The sequence below is a fragment of the Dermacentor silvarum genome, chromosome 1, assembly GCF_013339745.2.
Source record: "Dermacentor silvarum isolate Dsil-2018 chromosome 1, BIME_Dsil_1.4, whole genome shotgun sequence".
NCBI classification, from domain to species: domain Eukaryota; kingdom Metazoa; phylum Arthropoda; class Arachnida; order Ixodida; family Ixodidae; genus Dermacentor; species Dermacentor silvarum.
This window is the reverse complement of record NC_051154.1, coordinates 354,856,664-354,883,494: the sequence shown is the minus strand read 5'-3', so window position 1 is coordinate 354,883,494 and position 26,831 is coordinate 354,856,664. Positions and strand designations below refer to the sequence as shown.

General features: G+C 46.9%; 1 protein-coding gene across 2 annotated transcripts in view; it reads left to right on the top strand.

Annotated features, from left to right (window-relative positions):
- LOC119437428 (glycerophosphocholine phosphodiesterase GPCPD1-like) overlaps positions 1–26,831 on the top strand; it is a 178,179-nt gene that overhangs the window by 6,963 nt on the left and 144,385 nt on the right. The window lies entirely within an intron of this gene.

Genomic DNA, 26,831 nt, shown 5'->3' with positions numbered 1-26,831 from the left:
AGGGTAGGTTTGAGCATTAATATTCAAAAGGTAATGTTCAGTAACCTGGTAAATGAGCAATAATTTGATTAGTAGCCAGTTTCTTGAAGCTGTGCAGGAACATGTTTATCTCAGTCAAGCAGTTGCAAGGTACCTAGCTTATGTAAAAAAAAAAAAAAAAATCTCCAGACGAATAAAGACAGATTGGAGTGCATATGGCAGGCATTCTCAAGTCATGACTGGCCACTTACTTTTATTCTCAAAAATAGACATATGCAAACAGTGCGTTCTACCCATACTAACCTATAGGGTTTGAACTTGAAGAATAACGAAGGAAGTTAGGTTACTAAAGACCATGCAACAAGTGATAGGATAGAAAATAGTTGTTGCAACATTAATGGGCAGGCAGGTCATAGTGAAGATACCCGGTGGGTTATTTGGAGTAGCAGGATAGGTGCCAAGGAAAGAGAAACACACTCGAGTACGGTAGTGGATTAGATGGCGTGATGAGGTTTGGAAATCTGCAGGCATAGAATGGACTTTGCCGATGCGAGACGGGTAATTGGAGACCTCTGAGAGGCCCCCGTCTTGCCGTTAACATGAAATAGGTGATGAAATTGTGATGGTGATAACCTTTTGCAAAGGGGCAAGGGCCAGTTAGTTCTTAGCATTACGGTTTGCGTTCCTGCGCTTATGCAGGTTTTTCTCATACTGTCATTTCCACAGAACGTTGGAGGAGTAGTTGTTGATAGTGTGTAGGTACAAGGGCGGTTGGATTAAATTGGAATGTGCACCAAGGATGTGAAGCCAGCAAATGCTCTGAGGCATTTGCTGGCTGCACATGTGCTGTGTATGCGCAGTATTGTCTGGTGCACCTAATTTTGATCCCACGCTATTAATCTATGTTTAGGCCTCTCAGAATACTCGCATGAGTCTGCGAGTCTGTGAGTCTGCAGTTGCATTGTTTACGACAGGATCTTGAAAAGAAGCCGACCGTGGCTGTTGCGAATGGATGAATAGAAACTTAGGTGCAGAGGCATGCCAGGTACTAGTATTCGGACAGACTATACTTATACAACTGTGTCTTTGTTTGTGGCGCCGCTCATCATTCCATCTAACTACGCGCTGGCGTTGATGCTTGCAAGCAAAGCTTCAACACTTTACACGAAGAATTCCTCTCTTTGTTGAGCGCGTGCTCCGCGATGAACCCTTGAGGCCCAGGCGGAGCGATGACTTTAAAAAAAAACGCACGTGTGTGTAAGCGCACGGCTCATTGGGGGGGGGCACAGCTCGAGGAAGGGAGACACACATTTGCCCACTCCCACCCCCGGTGAATGCCGTCCGCTGTGTTGCGATCGTTTATTGCTCGTTCCGGACACCCTCTCTTGTAGATAGTGCCACGTCGTGTGCGAGTTATATCGCCGTTCTTTCATCGCTGGAAACGAACGTGGCTGGGCACGCGCATCGCCCGCAGATAATCACGCGACGGGCGTGTTTTGTCATCTTTGTGCCGACGGTGCGAGCATGCCCTGCCAGGCGGAGGATCGTGATGGAGGGGCGACCGAACATGCTGCGGCATCCTTTGCAACAGAATAAGGCTCTCGGGTATAGTGTTCTAGAATAATGAAATACACTATATCTTGTACACTATACTCTCGGTGTTCACTGCTCCCTTGCCATGTATGAGAAACGATCTCAAAGCAGGCGCTGGGTCGAATGGATGGACCGATGAATGGGTTCTATGTATTAACATCCCTGGAGGAGCTAGGGGGCGTGACCAAAATTTACCTGCCAGGCTGGCAATCTTTGAACGACAGAAAGCTGAGCTAGTTGGTAAGGATCCATAAAACGTAAGGTGTGCAGACACGGACACAAGAGGACAGAAGTGTTGTCCACCTCTCTCCTCTTGTGTCCGTGTCTGCACGCCTTACCTTTTTGCATTATAGCAATCTTTCCTTTGTTCGAGGGAGACAGAGAAAGAAGTCGCTGTAAGTGATAGTCAATGATGATAATAATAATAAACTTGGTAGCGAGAGTTCTATGAGATTTCATGGGAGAGACGAGGTTTCGTGGAACAAAACGGAAAGCAGTTGAGAGCTGCCGCCACTGGTCAGTGGCGGCAGTTGTACTTTGAGGTCCAAAATGTTTTCTTCTGTTATGAAACCGAGAAGCGGCATAAGCTATACAGCAACGTGCCTTCACGTGGCGTTTGCGTGCAACGAAGACGAAAGCGGAGCGCTAATCACGTGTGCAGCGTCCTGCGTACTTTTGTCGAAGACTGCGCTTCTTTGGCGACATCCTGCAGCGACCTCAGGCGCGTTTAGTTTTCTCGCTGTGTGCTCCGATCAGTCATACTATTCGACGCAAGCCGCATCTTTTCTGCGTGTGTGTTCGTGGCTTCGCGTATTAAGTATGCCTCCTGCATACCATTTGGCGCTCCACTTCCTTCAGTAACGCAGCTTGCAAAACTCTTGCTTCGAAACCCGCCCCCTCTGCATGCGACGGGCGTGGCTTAACCGCCCACGTATCGCGCGCAAATAGTACGGCAACTACAGTAAACGTTTTTTTTCGACGTTTATTATTTTTCCTTTTCGACGTCGCGTCGTCCGGTGTCGCCGCCTCCATTCCAAACTGTGCGGTAAACTCGCTGTAATTTGTGTCATCGTCGGCTGTAGTTGGTGTGACCTCTGCAAAAACGGCGCCTATATCACATGCCGCAAGATGCACTCGCCGACGCCGGTGGTGCGCCGTGAACAAAAAATGCACCGGAAACGTTCCGTGGCACACACTCCTCGCAGAAAAAAAAAAGCAAAAAAAGCAAAAAGAAAAGCAGTAAGCATTTTTTCGACTTGAGGCAGACGTTTGAAATGCGGAGCGTGCCCAATGAATTGTCATACGAGCATTCTGTGGATGCCCAGCCATGCAACGCGAACGCTCAAAAAGCGAAACCGTATCAGCAGGACTCGTGGGAAGAACGGATCGCTCTTCGACTGACTGCCAGGCCGTAGCTCTGGGAAATCTTGCTCAACGTCATCGAGACGACGAAGGTTTAACGAGTTAAAACCGGACCATTAAGAGAAAAAACAAAATATCTCTGTGATTTAGTAATTTGGCTATTGTGCGGCAGCATATTTTAGGCAATAATTCATCGTTTCGCCCGCGAATACACGCAAAATTGCCACGCGACTGGCCGCTCGAGGCACTTTGCGGGTATTCGCGGGCTTCTTTTCACGCTCGGAAAAACGCTTTTATGTAGCACGTATTGGACAACAGAAAGCTATATCGGGAGTTTTTAATGTTGCTCTACAATTCTCTCGTTGACACTTTTATCTAATTATAATAATTGAGAAGTTGAATAATTAAGGCTAATTATCTAATTAGGCGGAACGGAAAAAAGTAATCTGAGTATCTCCGGGCAACGGGAAACAATATTACCTTGGTTCTGACCAGCTACGTAGCATTTGTATAGTCTTAAAGTCTGGCCCAAGTTAAGTGAAACACCCCGTATACCGGTTGTACCAGCGACGACTGTATCCAAGTGAACGGGAGACTTCGAGAGGAAGCGGGAATATTATCGCTGGCAGTGGACATCGTATAACGCGTGCGAGCATCGACGTTAAGATAACTATTTCCACTAATTAACGCTAATGTTAATTATCTTCGTGCGCATATATTGCTGCCGCGAAATGGAAGCCTCTGCAGTGCTCAAACCATATCATATCCACTAAGTAGAAATTGTGAGACTACTTACATGATCGTCTCCGGAACGTGTGACGATATGCGTGGGCGTTCTTACCATCTCCGCACAGCGCCTTCCACGGGCAGTGTCTGACCAAGCTACGCGGAACAGCAATTGCATTTCGTCAGATTTCGGAGACTATACGCAATCTCGAAACTTGTGCTGTTGTGAGAATACCTGTTAAAAGCGACGCCAAAGGAAAATATTAAGTGGAGGTAGATCGATATATTATTCGTCTAGAAGTCTATCATCGTTTTTGGTGCGGCAATACATAACCTGGTCGCATATAGGAAATTGGCGTCGAAGGTTCCGTTCCGCTGGTGCTCGTCAGTTTGAACCATCCGCGCCAAAAACGGATGAGTTGACGCAATCAGCACGTGACCTCCCTCCGTGCCGCCACCGTAATTGTTGACGTCGCACGAGAGGTGCCATAGGCCACAGCAGGTGGCGCCACTCCGATTTTATATTTTAGTCATTTTTCCCGCTTACAAAAGTGGTGTGTTCTCGCTTACAAGTGTAGAATTCGTTATTAAAGAAGCCTAACCATTTCAATCTAGCTCCGAATTAATATTTCACTTTAGTATATCCCTTTAAAGTCGGACCGCCGGCAATTCCTCAAATGCAGTATGTGCGCTTAAAGGGACGCTGAGGATCCACCGCGACCACATCTTCTTCTTTCTGGGGTTTTACGTGCCAAAACCAGTTCTGATTATGAGGCACGCCGTAGTGGAGGGCTCCGGATTAATTTTGACCACCTGGGGTTCTTTAACATGCACTACAACGCAACACCGCGACCACAGATGACCCGTCTAGACCGGTAGAGTATCATTTCAAAACTCTGTGTTTGGCGGCGAAAAGTTGATTATCATTGGAGGACGTGAAGGCGTAAACTTGCCCGTTTCGAATTTCGCGCCGCTACGTTCTTGCGACGTCACGGTTTCTCGCAATATTTGAGTTGTTTTGCCACACGCCAAGCTTATCGAAACTTGCTATATTGTTCTTTTTTTTTTTTGCTTTCTTTGGGTTCTATCGTATATAGTCCTTTTTCGTCGATAACACATGTAACTAGATTCGAGCAGGCGCTGTCGAAATATATGACGGCACGGCGAACTGGTGAGAGAACAAATACATCATGGCGGCGTCGGGCCATACCCGTCTTTTGATTTTGCGTCATTTTCTGGTTTACCAAGCCGGCGAAACGCGTACTGTCCTCTTTGCTGTTGCGTAATTTACTGATACAACTTCATTTTACGTTCACCTTTAGTGTCCGTTTAATAGCTGAAAGTTAATTAGTGAAACGTTATAGATTGAGTATAGCCCACTAACGAGTACCGCAAAAAAACAAAAAGAATTGCTGGTGTCCTCTGTTGCTACGAATTCGAGCCAGCCAGTACGACCAATTTTGTCTAAAACCCGTTATATATATTAGACACTCTATAGCCAGTGGTCACTGAAACACCGCGCAAGTATATTGAGCTGTCGCTATTGTCCACCTGAGCCCGGAACAAAGCGTGGACAATTACCTCCTGCAACTGTACAGCCTCGCAGTGGGACATGCAAGCAGCTGCATACAGGTGCTCTGCGTACACCTCCTGCATTGTCGTCTAATTAGCGCGGCGGGCAAAGGATGGGCTCTGCGGCGCATTTCGCAAATAGAAGAAGGAGAGACGGGATAGACGCGCGTACTGAGAAGCAGTACACATGGCTGCCCAATGCGGCTCACCCGCTCATATATACGCGTGACCACTTTTAAGATTTCCTGAAATTTCAAAAAAAAAAAAATCGCTTGCGGCAGACAGCATAATTTTTGTCCTTGAGCCGGATTATTCAGAGAGGCGGACATTACCAGCACGAGAAATGAAAGCACATGTTCAACTAATTAACGAAAATTCGCCACGTAACTTCCTAATTACGGCTCATATTGTAATTTACGAATTTTAGCCGGTTAGTTTGCCGCATCCACTTGAAATGAATCTTCTGGATGACACCAGTTTCGATATATTACGTCCAAAAAGTGTGGGACTAAACTTGTGGGCGTTCCAGTTACTTTTGTGCTTCAATGCATAAAAGAGCGTTCTGTTAAAAAAGGTAAGTGGAACAACAGCGCATTTTTGCGGAAAGTTTGAGGGCGCGTATTTACAAACTGGCGTCATTCTGGAAATTCATTCCAAGTGGACACCGGCTTGCAAGCTCACCGGCTTCAATTCGTAAATTACAGTATGTGCCGTAAATTAATGAGCAAGTTAATTAAAAAATATTAATTAGTAGAATATGTATATCGACATCTCGTGCAAGTAATGTCCGCTTCTCTGAATAATCCAGAACAAGGACTTGAATTATGTTATTTGCCACAGGCATTTTTTTTTTTTCAAATTCGGAAAGCTTTAAAAAAATGCCCCGGAAATGTTGCTTGCGAAGCAGCGCGAGGGATAGGGGTAAATTATGTAGAAACAACCGAGTCATGCATTATTCGGTACACGCACTTGCCAATTCTTACTTAATTGATAATGCCACCGAAAGGAATATGCGTCTTATGAATCGCGCTCGAGAGATGAGAATAAAGGCTCGATATCAAGAGCAAGCGCTCCAAACCTTGGGACCGTGCCATACCGTTCGGTCGCTGGGCCCGTGCAGATTTTTGCGATCCGTGTCCAGGAAAGGCGCCGAGAGTTATCGACCCGAATTTTCCTGGTTTATTGTGATTATTTAGTTTTTCAATTCGCACTTTCGGAACCATCCTGGAGTAAAATTTTCGTGTCGTGACGGGCAGGAACCTGCAACGTCCCCATCTGTCGCCGCGGCGGTGCTGTTTAATCGGTCACATTTCTCGCTTTGTAAATCCAAAACCAAACAAATAATGTGACGTTCTCAGATTGCATTAGTTCGAGTCAATAGACTTAATTTGGGAAATTTTAAACAACATCGAAGATGATGCGCGCTTTTCGTGAATTTTCAGTGCCGATGAGGGGAAAAAAATGTTTGTCTCAAACTCTGACGCCTTTCGTGGCACCAGGCTGTCAAAACATGAAAACTGCGCTTTTTATGGATGCGGAGAAAAAAAGAAATCTGAACTGGGCCAATATTGTGAATTATCCCTTTCGAGAAGCCCGCGAATGCACGCAATATTGCCGCGCGACTGGCCGCTCGAGGCACTTTGCGTGTATTCGCGGGCATCGTTCACGCTCGGAAAAACACTTTTATGTAGCACGTGTTGAGCAACAGAAAGCTCTATCGCGAGTTTTTCACGTTGCTCTACAATTTTCTCTTTGACGCTTTTAATCTAATTATAATATTTGTCAAGCTGATTAATAAATGAAGAATAATTATGTAATTAGGTGGAATGCAAAAAATTCAGAGCACTTCCCCTGTCGCGAAAATGGGGGTAAGCGAAGCTTGTGACAAGACGACGCTGTCGCAGGCGTTCCGCTTCGTTTGCCCTAAACTCGGGATCTGCTGCTCTTCGCTGAAGTTTCGACTGGGCTTCGGAAGCCCTCACGCAAGAATCTGACAAGCTTCGCTTACCCCCATTTTCTCGACAGGAGAAGGGCTGGCGATTTTGTCTCTTTGGGTCCCACGTGTGACAAGGGTAGTTCAAGGGCGCGTTACAGGTCCCCCAGCCCACAGGGGTATGTGCCATTGAGCTTGGACCCTTTCTGCACTATCACCAGGATCGGCCCACTTTCCAGCGTGACACCACCACCACCACTACCGCCGACACTTGCGAGCCTATAAAGCTTCGCTTAAAAAATGATTTGAGTATCTCCAAGCCACTGCAAACAACGTTACCTTGGTTCTGTCCAGCTACGTGGCATTTGCATAATTTTAAATCTTGGTGTGTATATAGTCAAGCCGGACGCGCGTGCTGCGCGCGCATCTTGCAGAGTCGATCATGTGTATAGTCCACCAGACCGACCGTCCTATAGCTTTTCGGGAGTGTTTAGTTTCCTCATGGCGATCGCGTTTAGAGTTTTCGCCGCGTGATAACGCTTACAGCCTTGTTGTGTAAGCGCGCGTGGCTGCACTCTTTAAGCGACCGGCGCCCATACTATAGCCATGCTCGGGTTCGAGCCGCGTGGAGGTTTTTCTGCCTACTTGGTGGAAACCTCCCGCGCTCAACAGTAAAAGGAGCATGCGAAAGAGACCACGCGGTGGTGTCCGGTGGCAAAGGACTGTAACGTTATACGCGCGCGTCCCCGCCCTCTTGCAACACGTTGGTTGCCTTGAGCGTTGAATCTGATACGTCTAGCCTGACTAACTGAAGTCGCGATAAAACTGCGCGCGTACGCGCCGAGACGCGCGCCCAGAAAGGGAGAGAATACGCGTTTGCGTGTGACGCATTCAGTATATATACGTGCACGAAAAAGCGCGCGTTGGATTTCGCGATTGCCAATGCGCGAGGCCGCGATTGGGCGTGTGCGGCCTTCTATAGATGATCCAGTCTGCGGCCTCTTCTGAAGTGCACGAAGCGTTGGAATGTGAAAGGGGGCAATTCGATTGTCAGGTTTCACTCAAAATGAAATCGAAACTATAGGCAGCACACCCTGCGTGTTCCGGAGAAGGGCTGCTGCGCAATTCTGATCCTTCCGAGAGGACTTCCATTAGCGTCCCACGGAGGGCGATTAGGGTTGCACTGCGCGGAGTTTGTGGCATATGGTCGTTTCCGTCGTTTGCTCACCGGAGAGTGACGGCGTAGGGCCACAATTCTAAAGCGAGAACGGAAATTTTCTTGAATGTCGCAGCAAAACTGCTGCGTCGAAAATGACCCATGACGTATTTGTACGCGCACATGGCGTTCTTTTTCTTTCTTTTTTTTAAGAGCCAACTTTTTTCTGGACAGAATATTATTTTCAATGTACAAAGAAAATTTATTTCGACGAATAACACGTATCGGCTAGACGTTGCCACAGTCTCTTCTGCAGGGTGCAGGAATTTCAACATGGCATATCGCCACGTGTCTTGGCCTATTTCGTATTTGGGAAGCTTCGTTTATCATCCTGACTTAACTCAAGGATTCGGCGATGAGGCGACGTCGCAGCCTTGCACAGGGGCTGTTAATTCGTCTTCGAGGTCTTGGCTGGCCCAGCATGGCGCTCTTTGGCCATACCTGGCCTTTGCGTGGCTAAACAACATACATTAATTCATTGGCTGGCCCAGCTCAGAACGACTGACTGTCAAGCAACTGATATGGCCGTTTCTGCTGCAAACATATTTCTGGCAGCGCTTCGCGTAGTATCACGCTATCGCATTTAGTGATAGGCCGTGATGCGTTCATTTATCGTGTTAACATCACGAAACATCGTTAAACGAGTGCGCGTCTGCCCGGGTTTCAGTGTGAGCGAGCAAAATATTAAGAAATGCGCGCGAGGAGTCCAGGACTGGTGTTCTCGTGTTCAACGCCAATCAGGCGCCTGACTGTTCGATCCGCGGGCTCTTTCGAGCGCCATAGTGGCTGTGGTCGATAGCGGGGCGTGGCAGGACCCGATATAGTTTGGTTCGAGAGAGTGGAAGAGAAGTTGGGCTAATTGTTTTTTGTCCATGTTGTACTCAGTACTCGGCTTGTTTCAAAACTAACGCAGGTCGTTCTCGTGCGAGGACTGGCGAGGACGCGCGGCATGCCTATATACACTCGCACCTGCGTCCCAATTGAAATGTGAAAAATCTGCCGGCAAAAATTTAAAGCAGGAAGAAATGCCTGCGCATTGCAAAGGTGTATGGAAGGGTGCGCAAAAATGATATTTGAGTCGTCACGTTCGTTTGGTCCATTGCGAAGTCGCTTGTTCCGACAGAGTTGCTTCTCGTCAAGTTGATAAGCCAGTCTGTCGTATAACAGTGCGGTTTTGCATCCATGGACTCGACGAAATTGTTTGAGCGCGCTGCTCAGAAAAGCTGTTTCTTTTCTACCAGTTCGATTCACCCTGTGGCGTGAATCGTTCATTCAATGGGGATACACCATATGTAAACGCAGCCGTATAGCATTAGGCGAAAGGCGGGAGGAGGGAAACGGTTGGATGTGCTGATGAAAAAAAAAAATGCAAAACGCGCAATTACGGAGCGATTTCTATCCACTGCGCTCCTAATCCTCATCAACGACTCCTCCGTGTTCGAATTGATTTTGCTCTGGCCTCTGCACTTCGGAGGAGTGGAACGCTGTTCGACTGCTCCCTAGCTGCATGCTTTTCCCGTTAATTTATTGGCATATTCACTCTCTATAATTGGCAATTTTTTCTTAATTATTTATATTTTTCTTATATTTTTTTCTACACCCCAATTACGACATGCAAGCGCTCACACTCCGAGATAATCGAACTACTCAATATTTTTGGCTGTGATAGGCGTGTCAAAGAGACGTGGACGTTCAAGAGAAAGCTAACAGATCGAGTGACAAGCCGATTTCCTTGACGTCGCAAGAAACCGAGCTGTAGAGGGACTTAATCCTCCCTAACAATCGGGAAGCCGTTGAGCCTGCAAGCAATCGACTTTAATTAAGGGCCCTATAGGCAGGTTAAAACAACGTTACTTTCCGTACGATTTCGTCTTTCTGCATTTTTTTGCAGGAAAGGATTAGTCCTTTCTAAGGACGATGTCAAGAGCACTGGTGTCATAGTTGTGATGGTCATGAAAGGAAGAGGAAAAACATGGCTCGGCAGTTTCTGTACTGTTTCCGCTAAGCCCGTAGTTTTGTATGGTCAACTGCATAGTTTTCGACGGGCACGTTTCATTCATATGGTTTGGACATTCGCATTTCCTGCCCGTCCGGGCCTATGGGCAGTGACGAGCAAATACATCGTATCAAAGCTGCAGCAGACAAAAGAAGCAGTGGGGTTCCAAAAGACTGAGGTCTGTGCTAAGTGAGCCCCCGTATAATGTCGAGTAGATAAATTCTTGGGGTCATCTGTAATGTGTCCCGTTCCTCCAACGCGATGTCCCATTCCTCACAATAGGGAGGGTGGAGTGGGACACATTTTGTTCATATAATTTTTTTTTCTTCAAATTTTTATTGAAAGCTTCCTGAACGTTCTCGACGTAAGAGCTTCTGCGTTAATGTAGGGGAATATCTCGTGTACATTTAGAACAGTTTATCTTGCATTTATTTAACAAAAATAACTAAGCACTAAATTAAAACGTGAAAATTGTCCCGTTCCTCAGCCCTACTGGGACGATCCAAGAAATCTGATACGCTAATGTGCCATTCATGGCTTCCCCGCAGTTTTAGCCGATCGTGTGGAATGTAAGCCGAAGTGACTTAGCCGGCTTCGCATTCGTCTTCCGGTTACCGTAAGCTGCTGAGTGTTGCCACTGGTTGCCCCCTTGTGTTGTCACAGTTGTCGAGCAAAGTTTTTGTCGTAAGCATCCTCGTGTAGCCGCTTTCCTCCGCATCGCATTCCTGTGACAATACGCGTCAGAACAGTCGCGTTTTTTTTTTTTTTTTTTTTTTTTCCTTCGTTCTTGCGAGCAGGGGCAAACGCCAGATTTGCGTTTGGTATATAGTACAACTTCGTTATAATAACTCTCCTCATGTAGTTAATTCCAGATGAGGATAAAAAAAAGCAAAAAAAAACAACAACAACAACAACAACAACGGCGCCCGTTTCACATTGTACTATTATGGTTCATGTGGCAAAATTACCCGTTAATTGTATATTAGAAAACCGCCAAGGCGAACAAGTTCGTTGCCGTACATCGTATAGTGTGCACACGCCGGTGGCCGGCGAGCGACCGTACACTTCTTGGAAAACAGTTCGCTCTCGGAGCGCTATAACCGGTGATAAAATATCAGCTGTACGTGTAAGCTACCAAATGGCGCCACGCAGCTTGCGACGGATTTCCGGCGCGTCTTCGCATCACCCACTGTCGAAACTTGCTGTTTCTGACTCTCAACTGTGGCAGTTTCCGTTGGAAGTGTTAGCCTGGGTGTCCCGAGTTCATCTAACCGCTTTCGCGCGACGCAACTGATACTTTCAAAGCTGTCAATGGGCTAATAAAGTATCGTGAATGTTTAAAAGCAAGCTGGTTTTGCTTGTATAGTGACTCCCCTTATATCGAAACCCCTACTGTAGTTTAAAAAAAAAAAAAAAAAAACATAGGCAAGTCTGTATACCGCGGTTTGCTATGACGTTGTTGTACAATTGTACGGCACCGCGACTGTGCGTCTTCGCCCTGCTGCCTGTGCTGTGTGGCGCCCGCAGAGCGAAAGCCTGTGAACGCGCTGTGTACAGTACCTGTTCGATTGTTCACGCGTAGCGCGAAGCGCAACGCCACAAGGAGGGGGGGCTCAGCACGAACGACCTATACGAATGCCGTACGTGCGTCGGTCGCTTGGCCTGAGGCGCGCTGCGAGCGATCGCCGCGACTGCGCTTCTGACCGTGAGTCACATAGTCGGCGTACGCACAATGGTTACCCCCCTCGCCCAACGAGGGGTGTAACTAACTGCCCGTGCGACGGTGTTGCGTGTCGTCGACGTCACGCTGCTGTCGGCGTCCGAGCGCTCCTCCGGCTGCGCTCGCCGGCCTCTAGGCGCGGCTTCCCCGCGTCACTCACGTGAGCGTTGCTTCAGCGTTGGCTGGTTCCCAGGGCTTCTTTCGCCGCCGTCGACCTTCCCTGTGTCTTATCGTTCCGAAGAACCACTTACCGCCGCCACCGCTGTTGCATCAACTGTTCACCTCCTAGCCTCCCTGTGATCCGTTTTTCTTTCGTTAACGTTCGAGGCGCGCGCACGCGTGTGGTTTGTTGGCCGAACGTTTGGTGCGGTGCCGGGAAGTCCTACTGGCCAAAGAGCGCCGCTGCACTGCAAGGCTCCGCAGTCTCGTGAGGAAGCCTTGGCTGCAATGTGCAGGTTGCGGTAATAGTGGAAATTGGCGCGGAGTGGCTGCCAAGATGCACTGGTTTTCACCTGCACCCGAGTTAGCTTCGTCGTCGAGCGAAAAAAAAAAAAAAAAGCGGCGTGCGCTGAGGAATGCGGGCTTGCTTTTATACGGGGTTATCGTTTTTAAGCTTTCCGGAATTAAAAAAAAAATGCCTGTGGCAGGTAGAATAATTGTTGTCCTCGGGCTGGGGATTATTCGAAGAGGCAGACATTACTAGCACGAGAAATCCAAACACGTATTCATAAATGTAACAAGAATTCGCAAAGAAACTTTTTAATTACTTTACGGCACGTATTGAAATTTACGAATTGTAGCTGGTGAGCTTGAATGACGTATCCACTTGAAATGAATCTCCAGGATGACGCCAGTTTCGAGAGATTATTTCCCCAAGTGTGAGACGAAATACATAGGCGTTCCAGTTACTTTTCTGCTTCAATGTATGAAAGAGCGTTTCGTTAAAAAAATGAAGCAGTCCATTGTTTCGTGGCGCAAATCTCCTTACTGGTGTCATTCTGGAAATTCATTCCAATTAGGCCTTGCAGACTCGCCGGCTACAATTCGTAAATTGCAATATGTACCGTAAAGTAAGTAATTAAGAAGTTAATCAGTGATTTTTAATTCGTTGAATGTGTTTTGATTTCTCATGCAAGTAATGCCCGTCTCCCTGTATAATCCAGCTCAAGTACTATAACTATGTTACCTGGGATATGCAATTTTTAAAAATTCCGCAGAGCTTAAAAGTGATCACCCCTTATGTCGCAACTATAGTAAGCGTCGAATTTGTATACACAGGACGGAGCCAGTTTAGACCCGCCGTGGTTGCTTAGTGGCTATGGTGTTGGGGGCTGCTAAGAACGAGGTTGAGGGATCGAATCCCGGCCGCGGCGGCTGCATTTCGATGGGGGCGAAATGCGAAAACACCCGTGTGCTTAGACTTATACGCACGTTAAAGATCCCCAGGTGGTCCAGATTATTCCGGAGTCTCCCACTACGACGTGCCTCATAATCAGATCGTGGTTTTGGCGCGTAAAACCTAATATATTTTTTTTTGAGCCAGTTTAGTGGCAAAATGTAGAAGCGCGTATGGTCGATGAGCGTCGCACATTGCTAACTATCCCGTGGCTATGGGTCCAAGCGGTGTTGTGTACGTCTCTAAATATTCTATATAGAAGCTGGATGAATTTTAATTTGAACGCTTTTAGCGGCGTTCAAACGACGCTAATCTTTCCTGGTAACAAGCGCCGTAACGTCCCCAGCTGCAGGTCGTCATTTAAATGCCAGTATTTCGCCGAAATACATTCCGAGTATAGCCGCGAGGATTTGGTGCCCTGCTTGGTGGTGTACGTTGACCCCTCCCGGCTGCAGCATCAAGGCCCAAGTCGGACTGCGTTGCTGGAAAACGTGCTTCACGGTGGAGCGCTTTTTTAGTTGGTCCCCTCGTTCGATGCGTCCGACCGCCGCTGACGTCAAGCGTCTGTAATGATGCTTGCGCCCGGACATGCTGCGCGTAATTGATGCTGTTCGACCGCTGACGAGACCCGGGTTGCGTCAGAGCGATTTGTGGGAAGGTCGGTACGCAATGTGTGGAAGTATATATACGGGCTGCGGCAGCTGGAATGTTGTGCTGGATGCCTAGAGCTGGCGTCGCAGTAAAAAACGTGTCTGAGTAAAAGAGACTACATATGTGCGTGTTGTTCCATCGCATGCTTGGACTCGTGAACTGTGGCGAAGCTGGTTGAGGCTGCTGGTATCGGTATACATTTGTCGTTTTGCTGAATAAATGGATGAAAAAAAAAAACTGATAGAAGAGAACAGAAATTTAAGAAAAATGTTTGGCCCACTGGCGTCATTAAAAAAAAAAACGATTAGCAGCGTCCCTGGCGATGCGTGCGATATTTCTAAGGCAAATGCAAAACGGTATGAATGTCGAGGGGCGCATGAACCGAGCGAGATTGCGGTTTGATCGCCCGACGCTGAGACTTAAACTGCCACGTGACTCCTGAGCTTGTCTCCTAAGGGCACGACAGTTGCAAGCTGCGGCAGTTTAGTTTCGCTTTTCTGGGTGTGATTAGCCGGGATTCATCACGCTGCAGAAATTAGCCGCGTCAGTTTAGGAACCTGTAATGAGCCTTGGAGGACGGGTTTTCAAGTCTTGCATTATGATCAATCGTGCGATATTTTAGATTGAAAATGTATATTTAATCCTGTTTTCATAATTATTCGTGAAATTAATACCTTGCGGGCTTTTAATATGTCTGCCTATGTGGGTAAAGCACAGGGTTCGTAGAGCTCATTGAAAACCCTTGAACTTGGAGGAAAAAAAAAAAATCAAGGGCCCCTAAAACTCTGGAAATAAATGTTCTCCTCGAATTCCTTGAAAACTGAGGTTGCAGGTGACTTTTGAACAATAAGTGTAACACACTTAACATGGGGGCTATGCCACAAACATGTCTCTCGGGAAACGAAATGCTTTTGTTTTGCGAGCGTGGCTAAAACGATTGCAGTGTGGCCTGTCCACAGCCACCATGCAGCGACAGGCATGCTTAAATCACCGTTGCCATCGTGGAGCTAGACAAGGCCAGATCAAGAGACCGTGCCATTTTCTTGCTTTGCTGGTTGGTTCACACTGCAGTCATTATGGCTCCATTTGAGAGCTGTATGGGTACTAGAAATTGCTGGTGGAAAGTAAGTTTGAACCATTTTGCTCTAATACGAGGAGTATCTTTGGCTGAAGTCGGAAACTATACTTACTAATCTCGCCAGAAGGCGATTGACATAATTGCAATTCTGGGCAAATTAAACTTGTAAAAGTGATTGCAAAAGTAGGCACAGCTGGACTAGTTGGTGTGGTAACATAATTATGTAACAGCGCCAGAGACGCACCTATACAGCGGAAAGAAACAACAGGACAGCGCACCGTCCTGGTGTTTCTATCCGCAGTCTGCGTCCCCTGGCGCTGTTTTATAAGTATGTTGTAAAAGTGTCCCGAAGAGCTTGAAGCGTGTGTCCAACTCAGCAGCTGCTCAGCTGCAAGAAATTGCAACTGAAAAGGGGATTTCACTATGTTTCAGTGTTTGTGTATGCGAATAAGGTTTGTTGTCCCCCTCCTGAAAATTTTACCTTTGACATCCTTGAAAGCCGATGCAGCTTTCTGTTGCTCAATGCGTGCTACATAAAGGTGTCTTTCCGAGCGTGAAAGAAGCCCGCGAATACACGAAAAATTGCCGCGCGACTGGCCGCTCGAGGACCTTTGCATGTATTCTCGGGTTTCTTTCACGCTCGGAAAGACACTTTTATGTATAGCACGTATTGAGCAACAGAGAGGTGTATCGGGAGTTTCTCACGTAGCTCTACAATTTTTCTCATTGCCAATTTTAATCTAATTATAATATTTGAAAAGTTGCTTAGTTAATTAAGGCTGATTAGGTAATTAGACGGAATGCAACAAATGATCAGAATGTCTCCAAGCGACGGCAAATAACATCACCTTGGTTCGGTCCAGCTACGTGGCATTTGCATATCTTTAAATCTTGGTGCATGATAGAATTGGGACACCCTGTATATATGCTACCGCTCGAAATAATTCACTTACGTGCTATATATACCGAGAAGAAAACTAAAGTGCACAGCGAGGAACGTTGGAATCAGCTGTACGCTCGCACGGCTGCGCTGCCCGAATGCCGTCTCGCTTTTGTGAATGGTAGCAACGGTCGATAGCATTTCCCGCGCAGCATTACTTGCTTTTTTCGTTGCGGTACGATTCTGCAATTTATTGCTCGCGAGCCACACACGCACACAAGTAGCTCTGCTTGACGTATACCCGAATTCATTAGATTATAGTTACGAAAAGATTCTAACGTCGACATTATCATGTTTAGCCAATCGGTTTATTATTATTTTTCCCCCGTGTATACAATATATACACTGTGGCAGAAACACCGTCATCCATGCAGAGTAACTGAAAGCTGGGCGAGTTGATAATTATTCATGGTAAAACTGTAAGGCCCACAAACACTGAAGTAGATTGCAAGCAAGCGCTGTGTGCTAAGCTATACCTGTGTTCTAAGCTACCTGTGTTCTTCGTTCTTTGTATAGCGCGATATACAGCTTTACTATGAACCCTCCTCCGTGTCGACTTTTCAGATCTTCCGCAGCGTTATCCAAACTCTTTTATTGAGCTTTTCGCGACTGTACAAATGTAAAGAGGGAACCTTTTTATATCGTAGCATTTGAGTTCGCTTATATATACGTACGTGTATACATGTATTCCCGGCGGTGGACTTCGATCGTGCACCTGTGCCGTGTTGCCGTTCTCTTTTTTGATGGACGGTGGCGGGCTGACCTTTTGCTATAGCCGCCTGTTCTATAATGTGCGCGTCCTGAAATATTTTTTGCCTTTTTTTTTTTTCAAAAGAATGGATGCCGAAATAAAGGAATGAATAAAATAAAAATTAAAAAAAAATGACCTCTCTAGGTCATGGGCCTGGCTACGAAAGTCTACATACTCGTTCGTTGGTTTGTTAGGCTTCATTTGGAGCGCGACGTTCCGTAATGTCAACTATGATACGTTTAAAGTAAGTAAAGAAAAAGTATTTTTCTGTTTACCGCGGGGCGTTTAGCACAAAATTAATCTTCATTGTTGACAATTATTGCTCTTTGCTATATATCTGAGTAAACGTGTGTAACGGCCACAGTAGATAGTTTTTTTTGTGGTTAATTATTCTCCCCTCGTAAACTCGGAAAGTAGTCGAATAGCACTGCGCAAAGGCTAACACGAGCTAATCATTGGCAAGTGATGGATTTCTCACGGCACTTAATGGGAAGAAGATAACAAAAGACCCGCTGTGGTGGCGTATATAGTGGCTTTGGCGTTGAGCTGCTAATTAAGCCCGAGGGGGCGAAGGATCGAATTCTGGCCGCATTTCGATGGGGGACGAAATGCAAAAACGCCCGTGTATACCGTTAAAGAACCCCAGGTGGTCAACATTAACGCTGAGTTCCCCCACTACGGCGTGCCTCTTAATTAGATTGCCGTTTTGTCACGTAAAACCCCAGAATTCAATATTCGCACTTTTTAAGATGAAAGCAACCCAACTGGAAAGCACGCTTGAAGCCGACTGCATTACGAGTCAAGTGCTGTTCTTACATGCCTATACGCTTGTTGAGCCGCCCGTACTGACTATCAGTTAGGCTAGTTCTTTACAAGGCCGCCACTAAAGGACTAATGAACTGCCAGCGAGGCAGTTCACGAGGCGCCAGTAAGGCGACTCTCGTGAGCGCTTGCGCCAGCTTCAATAATAATTCGCAGGGTTTTACCTTCCAAAACTGCACAGAGGACATGAGAGAGCCGCCGTATACCGGTAATGTCCGGATCATTTTAAGGACGATCATTTTAAATCACTTTAGACAGTTAAAGTACTCCTTGAAAACCAAATTATCACTAATTTGGCGGGCAAAGGTTGTTTGTTGTTGCAGAAAATGTAATCCCAATTTTTTATTTCGCGCAAATACCTTGGTGTCACACACGTATATTGGCGCTGTGTATTTTGGCCCGAAATTAAACAGAAATTAAGTTTAGCCTTCATTTTCTCCTCGTAATCAACCTCTTAAATCTGATTTTTATGCATATATACTGTCCCTTTACTCTTGGTGATATATACACGGGCATTTTTTGCTTCCACCCCCGTCGAAACGCGGCCGCTGCGGTGTCCGGCAGTCGAACGCACGACCTTTGTACTTTAGCGCCTGATTTGTTGGAGCATTTATTATTTTTATTTTATATTTAAGGAAACGTAAGCAGTTTCCCTAACACGCCCGATAGCTCTATTTGTTTACTTTCTTGTGTGTTTTTCCCGCTGTTTGCTGTTCAATACGGGACTATCGGCCACTCAAGTTGCCCACGAGCGACGTTTTCCCAAAACCCCACCATAAGTTATCGCGTAAACCTTATGAGAAATAAACATTTCATTTCTGTTGCTTCATCGAGTAGTGTGCTATCTGCTGCAACGGCAGAAATTGTTTTGGGGAAAAAGTTCGGTGGAGTGTATATAGATGAGTGCCGGTCGTATCCAGTGTAAACGTGCACGGCGTGTGTTGGCGCATACATGCATGCGTCGGGCCATTGTGACACGCCTCGGCGCTCGCTCCCCAACAGCGGTTGCGCTCCCACGCTCTATATACGTCTGACCACGCGCGGCCGCTGTTGTGGAGGCGCGCTGCCTTCTTTGTTCCCAGTCTCTTCCCCGCACCGAGTTAACGTAATGCTCTCCCGAGATAGAAACGCCGCGAAGCACGCCAGGGGACTAAAGCGCACCGCCGCCCGGCTGCAGGCGGGCTTGCTATCTACACGATCGTTGATCGAGGCGCGCAACCGACTCTATAGCTCTAGCTTGTCGTGCTTATTGAAAGAGCGATGGCAGTGCTCACGTTTGAGTATCATCGACCGCTAACTATATCCGAAGGCTGCTTCATCTTTTATCGTTATTTTAGCCGTGCACGTAAAGGTGGTGCACGCAGCATATATTGAAGCGCCTGCAGGATGCGGGGCATCGATCTTCCCATAGCTTCCTAATATGGGCGACGTTATTAGTGAAATTTTGTGAGTCAATTATGAATTTAGACTTTTTTCTCCGTGCGAGTAATGCCCGCCTCGAGCAATGTCCATATCAAGTATCAGAATTGCGCTATCCGCCACAGGCAACTTAAAACAAGTTACGTTCAGTGTGAAGAATAAGAAAATGTGATCCGAACCAAATTTAAGGAGTTCTCAGGACTGCTACATATACCCTTCTGCTCCATGTATACACTGAACTTATTGCCCCATTTGTTATACCCTGTAGCCTTCAGCGCTAAATTCAGCGCTCTCTTCAACTTCACAAGATCGGTGCGTGCAACGAGCTCAGTTTAGTCCGCTTATTCTGATGGCGCGCCGCTATTCGTTTGAGAATAAGTGGCCGGCGTTCGTATCGATAAAACAAATCATACGCGCGTGCACTGTGGCGCAAGCGCTGGGTTCGTGTTCGGCATTTAGCGATAGTTCATGGAAGCCGTGTTTTTTTGTAAATTTAAATAATAAATTTAAATTAATTTAAAGAATAAATTTAAATTGAATAAATTTTCATTTTAATAAATTTCAATAATACATTTTAATAATTTTTTTATAACTTACAAAATAAAGTTTCTTGTCTATCTGTCGCTTTTTAGAGGGAGCCGAATAGTTTTCCGCGTTGAACACCTGGTCTCGGTACTGCGTATGCTGCGTATGCGCAGTACCGTGGGCCCTAGTGCTTGCGTATACGCAAGCCGCTTGCGTCCCCTAATCTAAAACTCTACCGCCAGTGGTCACGACTTACGTACGCTCTATAAAGGCAGCCGCACGTCAAGTCCGCTTCCTGCGATCCACGAACCTTCGAGATAACACTGGGCGCGTTAAGTTAGCGCGCTCCGAACTCCAAAGGAGCACGCTCGAGTGCGACGCCGTCGGAGCTTAACGTCATTTTTCGGGAAGCCGTATAGCAGGCGCGCGCTCTCGCGCACCGTTTCCAGGGTGGAGCGCGTAGAGCGCGCTCCGTAATCACGCACCGGAAGTCGCCTTTTAGCCGTTAAGTTTAAAAGAGCGCCCTAACTTAACGCGCCCATTGTGATATATCGACGTGTGCCGCCGTAGAAATTTGTGCGTCGATTTCCCTCCTCGTGTGTCTTTCTCCCTTCACGTCTCTTTTGATCCCTTTTAATCCATGCAGGTTAGCAAACCAGACTTTCTTTCCGCTTAACCTAGCTGCCTTTTCTCTCTCTCTCTCTCTGTTCTTTTTTCTTCGATGTGTAGGGGGGTGGTGGCAAGTAACAAAAATTAGGGATACAGATTTATGAACGTGTAATATCTTTAAGTCATTTATTCCTCAGAGCAGACAGCGGCACGACGACACGACGATGGCAGTTTGTTGACTGACACCTCAGACAGCAGAGTTCTTTATTTTTTTTTTATTTTTTTAGAGCGCTGAGAATAATCGCTGCGCTGAAAGCCGCGACTGCGCTTCACTTAGCCAACTGTGTCCGTTCTTTTTCAACTAATTATGACGGCGCCAGTTATCCCACCACTTCAAAGTACCATTTCGAGTTTATCGACTCTGTCTGTATGCCAAATACTATATTTCCGTATCTTTTATGACCTTCCCATATTAAATTACCTTTTGTGACCTTCCCATATTTTATCACCTTTCCAGTTTTTTTTTTTTTTGTTAGGAATGTAATGTCCGTAGCCAGAAATATTAAAGGTCAACAAGTTGCTTTAATTTTCCTTGATAAGGAATGTTCTTTGGGCTCTGTGGGGATGCTTGCTGTCCACGGCGAACTTATGGTAAATTCAGGTGGTCGATCCTGTTTTCAGTGTCGGATCGCCAGACGCTCGCGATCCGAGTGAGCAGAAGCACGCGGCGACCCGAACGGCGGGTCACTTTTCGGAGCAGTGAGAGGGAAGTAAGCGAGGAAGAAAGGAACCGTCGGTGATGCTATAGATTTCTAGTACACTCTATAAAAAAAATACTAGATTTCTAGTATACTCTCGATGCGCCCCGGCTGGATGCCGCCGCAGCACGCAACCGCATCGCGACGACGAGAAATGGTGAGCTTTGACCGATGCAGCGTCCAGTCGCTTGCAAGACAGTCCTATATGCGAGCACAGGAGGTTTTCAGCAGCACTATATGCGATAAGTTGCTGTCCCTGCTTGCCTCTCAATAATATATATATATATACACAGGGGCGGATCCAGGTTTTTTCTGAGGGGGGGGTCAGCTTTTGTCGATGATGATGATGATAATGATGATAGTCTCTCTCATTTACCGAATTTCACCGTTTCTGCTCACGATAAACCCACGTTTTATACGGCTAGCGCAACACCTGTAGCGCGCCGTGATGGCTCAGTCAGCTCAGGCGTTGCGCTGCTGAGCACGAGATCGCGGGATCGAATCACGGCCGCGGCGGCCGCATTTCGATGGAGGCGAAATGCAATAACGCCCGTGTGCTTACGTTGTAGTGCACGTTATAGAACCCCAGGTGGTCAAAATTAATCCGGAGCCTTCCACTACGGCGTGCCTCATAATCAGAACTGGTTTTGGCACGTAAAACCCTCGAAAGATGAAGAAGCCCTATAGCGAAGCCAGGTATCGGTTTCTCCGAGCTTATAGGAAAATGACATTACCCAATACAGCCATGTGCTTGGCGGCTGTGCCTGATAATACAGGGTGTTCACAACTAAGCTTGATGTTTTCCTTAAAATTAGGCACTGGGAGGCACGCGAAGACCACCTGTGCAAATAAGTTATGTGGCCAGGGGGGCACAAAGTGAGATGATAATTATCGCTGTGAGCAGCCCAATTAACTAAAATTGAACAATAATTTTTGTCGGCTGCAGTAAGTGGTTATGTTTGTATTGAAATCTTAGAGGCAGTCGTGTGTCTACACAGCATCAGTCGGAAGAATTATTCTAGCGTGTTCGTGCTCCGAGATATCCGACTCCAAATTTCAATTGTCGTACTTCGCAGAGTTATCGAGTCGACGCGAAAGCGGTTTATGCTTTGCATTGCTGTGGAAGGGAGGCATTTTGAACATTTTTAGGGCATTGACATCTTGATGGGTGAATTGATGTCATAAAATTTGTGCATGACACCAAGTTTAAAGCGACAGTATGAAATATTCGTTAGCATAGCTAAAAAGGTTTCTGCTGTGATGGTACAGTTGTTGCTGTTGATTTCAATAAAACTTACAATACTTGGAAATCAGCAGTCACTTTATTTGCGTAGCCCAGGCAAGGACCATGCCCGGTCGTCTAGTCACCATTACGCACGCGCACTGCCCTCCGGATTCTCTGCGCGCGCCATTATCTCGGCATGGCAGCTGCCGTCATCTTTACAGGCTGCGCACTCGCGTGTTACGACAGCGGTTACGGGTTCTTCGATTTTTTTTTTATTTCGCCAGCCGTGAGGGGAAGAGGGACAGTTATTATCTTTTCCAATGCCTCCGCCGCGTTGTCAGACTAAGCGCCGTACCCAACAGCCGCGGCACACCAGGGAGGAGCTTTGCGCCGATCCTCACTCTCTTGCATGCGTAATCACGCAAACGACAATTAAAATTTGTAGTTGGAAATCTTGGAGCATAGACACGCTATACTCGCGGACAACTTTCTGCGGCAATGAAGGGAAAGCTACGGGCGCGTGGATGCTGCACATGTGTTACCGCGCCAAGTAGTTCGGCAGCGTTTGACAGTGCTTTTGGTTGCTCGGAACAGACGCTGAATCGACGCAACTTCCACGTGCGACGATTTCGCGTTTGCCCAGACGCGGAAGGGAAAAGCCGCAAAATGAGTAAACTTTTACACTCAGTGGTGTGTTCTGTCTTATTTAACTGTTGCTAATAAGCTGCTTATGTTTACTCTTCGCCAACGTAAACCAACGTGGATTAAAACGCGGGACTTTTTTCAGAAGCTCCCTCACTTGTGAGCGCTTTGCCTCCGTAGCTTTCCCTTCATTGCCACAGAAAGTTGTCCGCGAGTATAGAAGGATTCTTCGAAGTGAAACTGTGTAGAAACACGACTGCATTTAACTTTTGAATACAAACATACACACTTACTGCAGTCAATAAAAAGTTAATTATTCAATTTTAGTCAATTCGGCTGCTTGCTAACGAGAATTATCATCTCACTTTGTGTCCCCCTGGCCATATAACTTATTTGCGCAGGTGGCTTTCACGTGCCTCCCATTGCCTCATTTTAAGAAAACCATAAAGCTTAATTTTGAACACCCGGTATATCTAGCCTGCATTGTTTCTTAAAATAAAATTTGGGATGATCTGTCGCAGGTTCGTTATAAACGTGTAAGCACGGGTCCATCTTTGGAGTTCTGTTGGGACACCTTGATTTCCTCAAGAAGATTCTTTGTGTTCGGCTGAGACACCTTCGTTTGCTTTGGAGTAAAGCTCCGCTCCAACGCGGCAACCACTACGCTGGTTGTTTACGATATGCGAATCACCGCGTATGAAGACTCACGACGCCACCTACAAGGAGAACGATGTGGCGTAGTAGCCGTGAGCGCTGGCCAGCTAGCGTCTTGACGTTTTGTTTCCCACGCGAAGTCAGCCTTTTACACAAGGCGCGCATCTGCTCCCGTTTCTGTAACCACGCGACGCCATCCTATGCCCGCGCAATTCCTTTCTCTATGCCCGCGCGCTGGCGTTGGCCGCTGACGTCACGCTCCCTCATTTCGCAGCCGCTGCTCGAGGCTTTGCCCCGCTCCGCGAGCATGGCCACTCAGATAAACGTATCCGGCGGCTTTGAGCCTCCTATGCTTAATGTACGACAATGCAACTGCGAAGTTACAATGAAAAACTTGTAGCATACGAACGGTACGGTGCTCGTACTGGATATTGTCAACGTGTAACTGTGATCACAATTGGTGCTACAGTTTTTTTAAAAAAAAGTCACCTATGCGTAGTTCTTAGTTTAGCTGTTAGGTATTATTTATATATGAACACTTCAGCGAGAGATCTCTTTCATTAAGCAGGTTGGTCGCGGAACTGATAACAGCCAATGAGGCAACCGTTGACACCCCAATGGGGAACTAAGTTGATCAGGCGCGAAGGCGCTCGCGCGGACATCGGCATGCTTTGCAAAAGGGACGTCCCCTCGTTCATTCGACGCCACCGACGGGACGAGTAAGGCACGGCCAGCGCCAGGAGGTCCAAGGTGTGCATGAGAATAACTACGGCAACTTCGTGACACCACACCCCTACGGAATACAACTAAGCTTGTGAGCGAGCTAGCTTTACTTCTACATGGCTGTTACCACTGGTACTCGCGAAAAATAATTTTGAAGAATGCTGGTGGCCGTATTTTTTGCGACAGGGCCATCCCCCTGTCAGCGAGGGGGCGATGCAGAAATCTGAGGGGGGGGGGGGGGGGTCAGGACATCCGGACATCCCCCCTGGATCCGCGCCTGTATATATATATATATATACAACTGAAGGTGCTGCTATTCAACAAACGCAAACGTTGCCGCGTCGCCAACATCGACGTGAGGCACACAAAGCACAAGAGCACCGTCTAAACGTCCGAGCCGGCACCGGCAAAAGCGCTGACGGAAGCTGCATAAATCTCTCGCGCGACCGGAAACCGGCTGGATCTCGCAATTTATAGTTTCCTACGATAACTACTAGAGGGAACACCGGATCCTGCAAGCGCGCATTTAATCGCCGCTAATTGCAGTGGTTCCTCTTGTCCATGCGCCCATATGGCGTGATGGTTTCAACATCGCGCGCTTCTGTGCTATATTAGAGGTCCTGGCTTCGAATCCTGCCGTCGGTATTTTTAATGTTGCTTTAATTATTTATGACGCAGTGCTTTTTGTTAATGATAAATTTGCAAAAGTCACAAAGCCACTTAGAACCATGTAGACGAAGTTTACGCAAATCCATGTACTATAACCCATCATTCGCATGCGCTGGCTGAACAACCCCTGCTTAATTGCAGCTCCCGAGACACTATAGCGCCACAGTTCCCCCTACACTGTAAACGGAAATAACTCTCAGGTGGGAGTATAATGCTTGTCCTCTAGCGACCCCCCGGTTGGGAGTTTATTATGCTCCGAATGATCGGAGTATAATTTTTACTCCGAGCGGGCGGAATTTTTGCGTGGTGCCTTGGGAGTTTTCTTTTTTCTGTCATTTTTATTTTTTACTTCGAGCTGGACGGAGTTTTTTCGAGGTGCACCGGGAGTATAAAAAAGTCACGTCAATTTGCGTGGAGAATTTTTATGTAGAGGCTTCGGGTCAAATTCCGAAATATACACACAAGCATAAGCCACATTCTGCGAAACAAGTGAACGAGACCAAACAGACCAAGCAATACATAACACAAACATTTGAGAAACACCCGACGAAGAGCTGTGAAAGCCATCCAACGCACACTCGACACACAAGAAGCAACCCTGCCAGTATATATAGCCACGATAATGTGGGCCTCGAAACGGCCTAGCGAGCAGCTGTAGTGTTTTCAGAGTTACGACTCACAGGCTCGCACATATGAGATCGGTCTCTCTGAAAACAACATGAAACATAAATCCACACGGAACTGTTAACTTAGAATATTGAAAAAACAACGTTCATGGCATAATTTTTCAAAATTAGAATGCCATTCCGTGAGCGCTGAAGCGACTTCGCACACTGCCGGCGTCCGCGGCCAAAAAGTAGTGCGTTAGTTACAGTACGCAAGAAAAATGTACGTGCGCGTGCTTCATGACAAAATTAGCTTCATGCGAAAGAATTGTGGCTGGATAACAATTTATTACATGTGAGCATGACCCGTAGCAGCCTACGTAACACCGAAAATTGCGTAGTCATACATTTTTTTGACCGCACTACTTGCTCCGCGTCCAAGCAATGTCTCTCGGCTGTGAAACGAAGCCATATCGCTCATCTGGCAAACGAATCCTCACGCTCGGAGCCAGCAGGTATGCTCCTAAATCAGTATGTTGGATGGAGCTGATGTTAATGCAATATCCGAAGCAACGACGTGATCAAAACAGAACTGCGCGATAACAATTCAATTCACATCGCTCAGTAAGAAGCTTTATTCACAGTACATACTTACGTCCTACCGTATTTCTTGGGCGAGGATATCCGTACACAGATTCATAAAAGAGTTGCTTGCACCACGGTCTAACTTACTGGCAGCACAGCACCGTGACGAACTCGGAATATGGCATTCATGTGCGGCTATCACGGACGTTGTCGCTCGAACCGTGACTGCTGTTGCCATTGCTACGCGGCACTTTACACCGGACGTTGTCAGAATATACTCAAAAGGACATAAAAGTGGTATTGAACTCACTGAGGAACACAAGTCAAGGTCACGAAACACGGAAGCACAGCCAGAAACACGAGCCGACATCACGAGTCAACCGGCAGCTTCGTGGTCACAACTAAGCCTTTTTCCGCACTTGAAATCGTTGCTCTTGCATTCATCGTTGCCAGCAGAGTGATCACAGCTAACGCACATGAAGATGACATACAGTGAGCTTCAGGCACGCCTATAACACTTTCTGGAAGTATAGGAAAGAAAATCGGCGAAACGCTGGCACGGAACGACACTTCACAGATGTAAACAAACCGTCAGCCATGAGCACCGCCGACTCCGCCGAACGCGGCCGGTCGCTGGCGCGGCGCACAGCCTTATGGGAAGCACCACGTGACCAACCTGTTC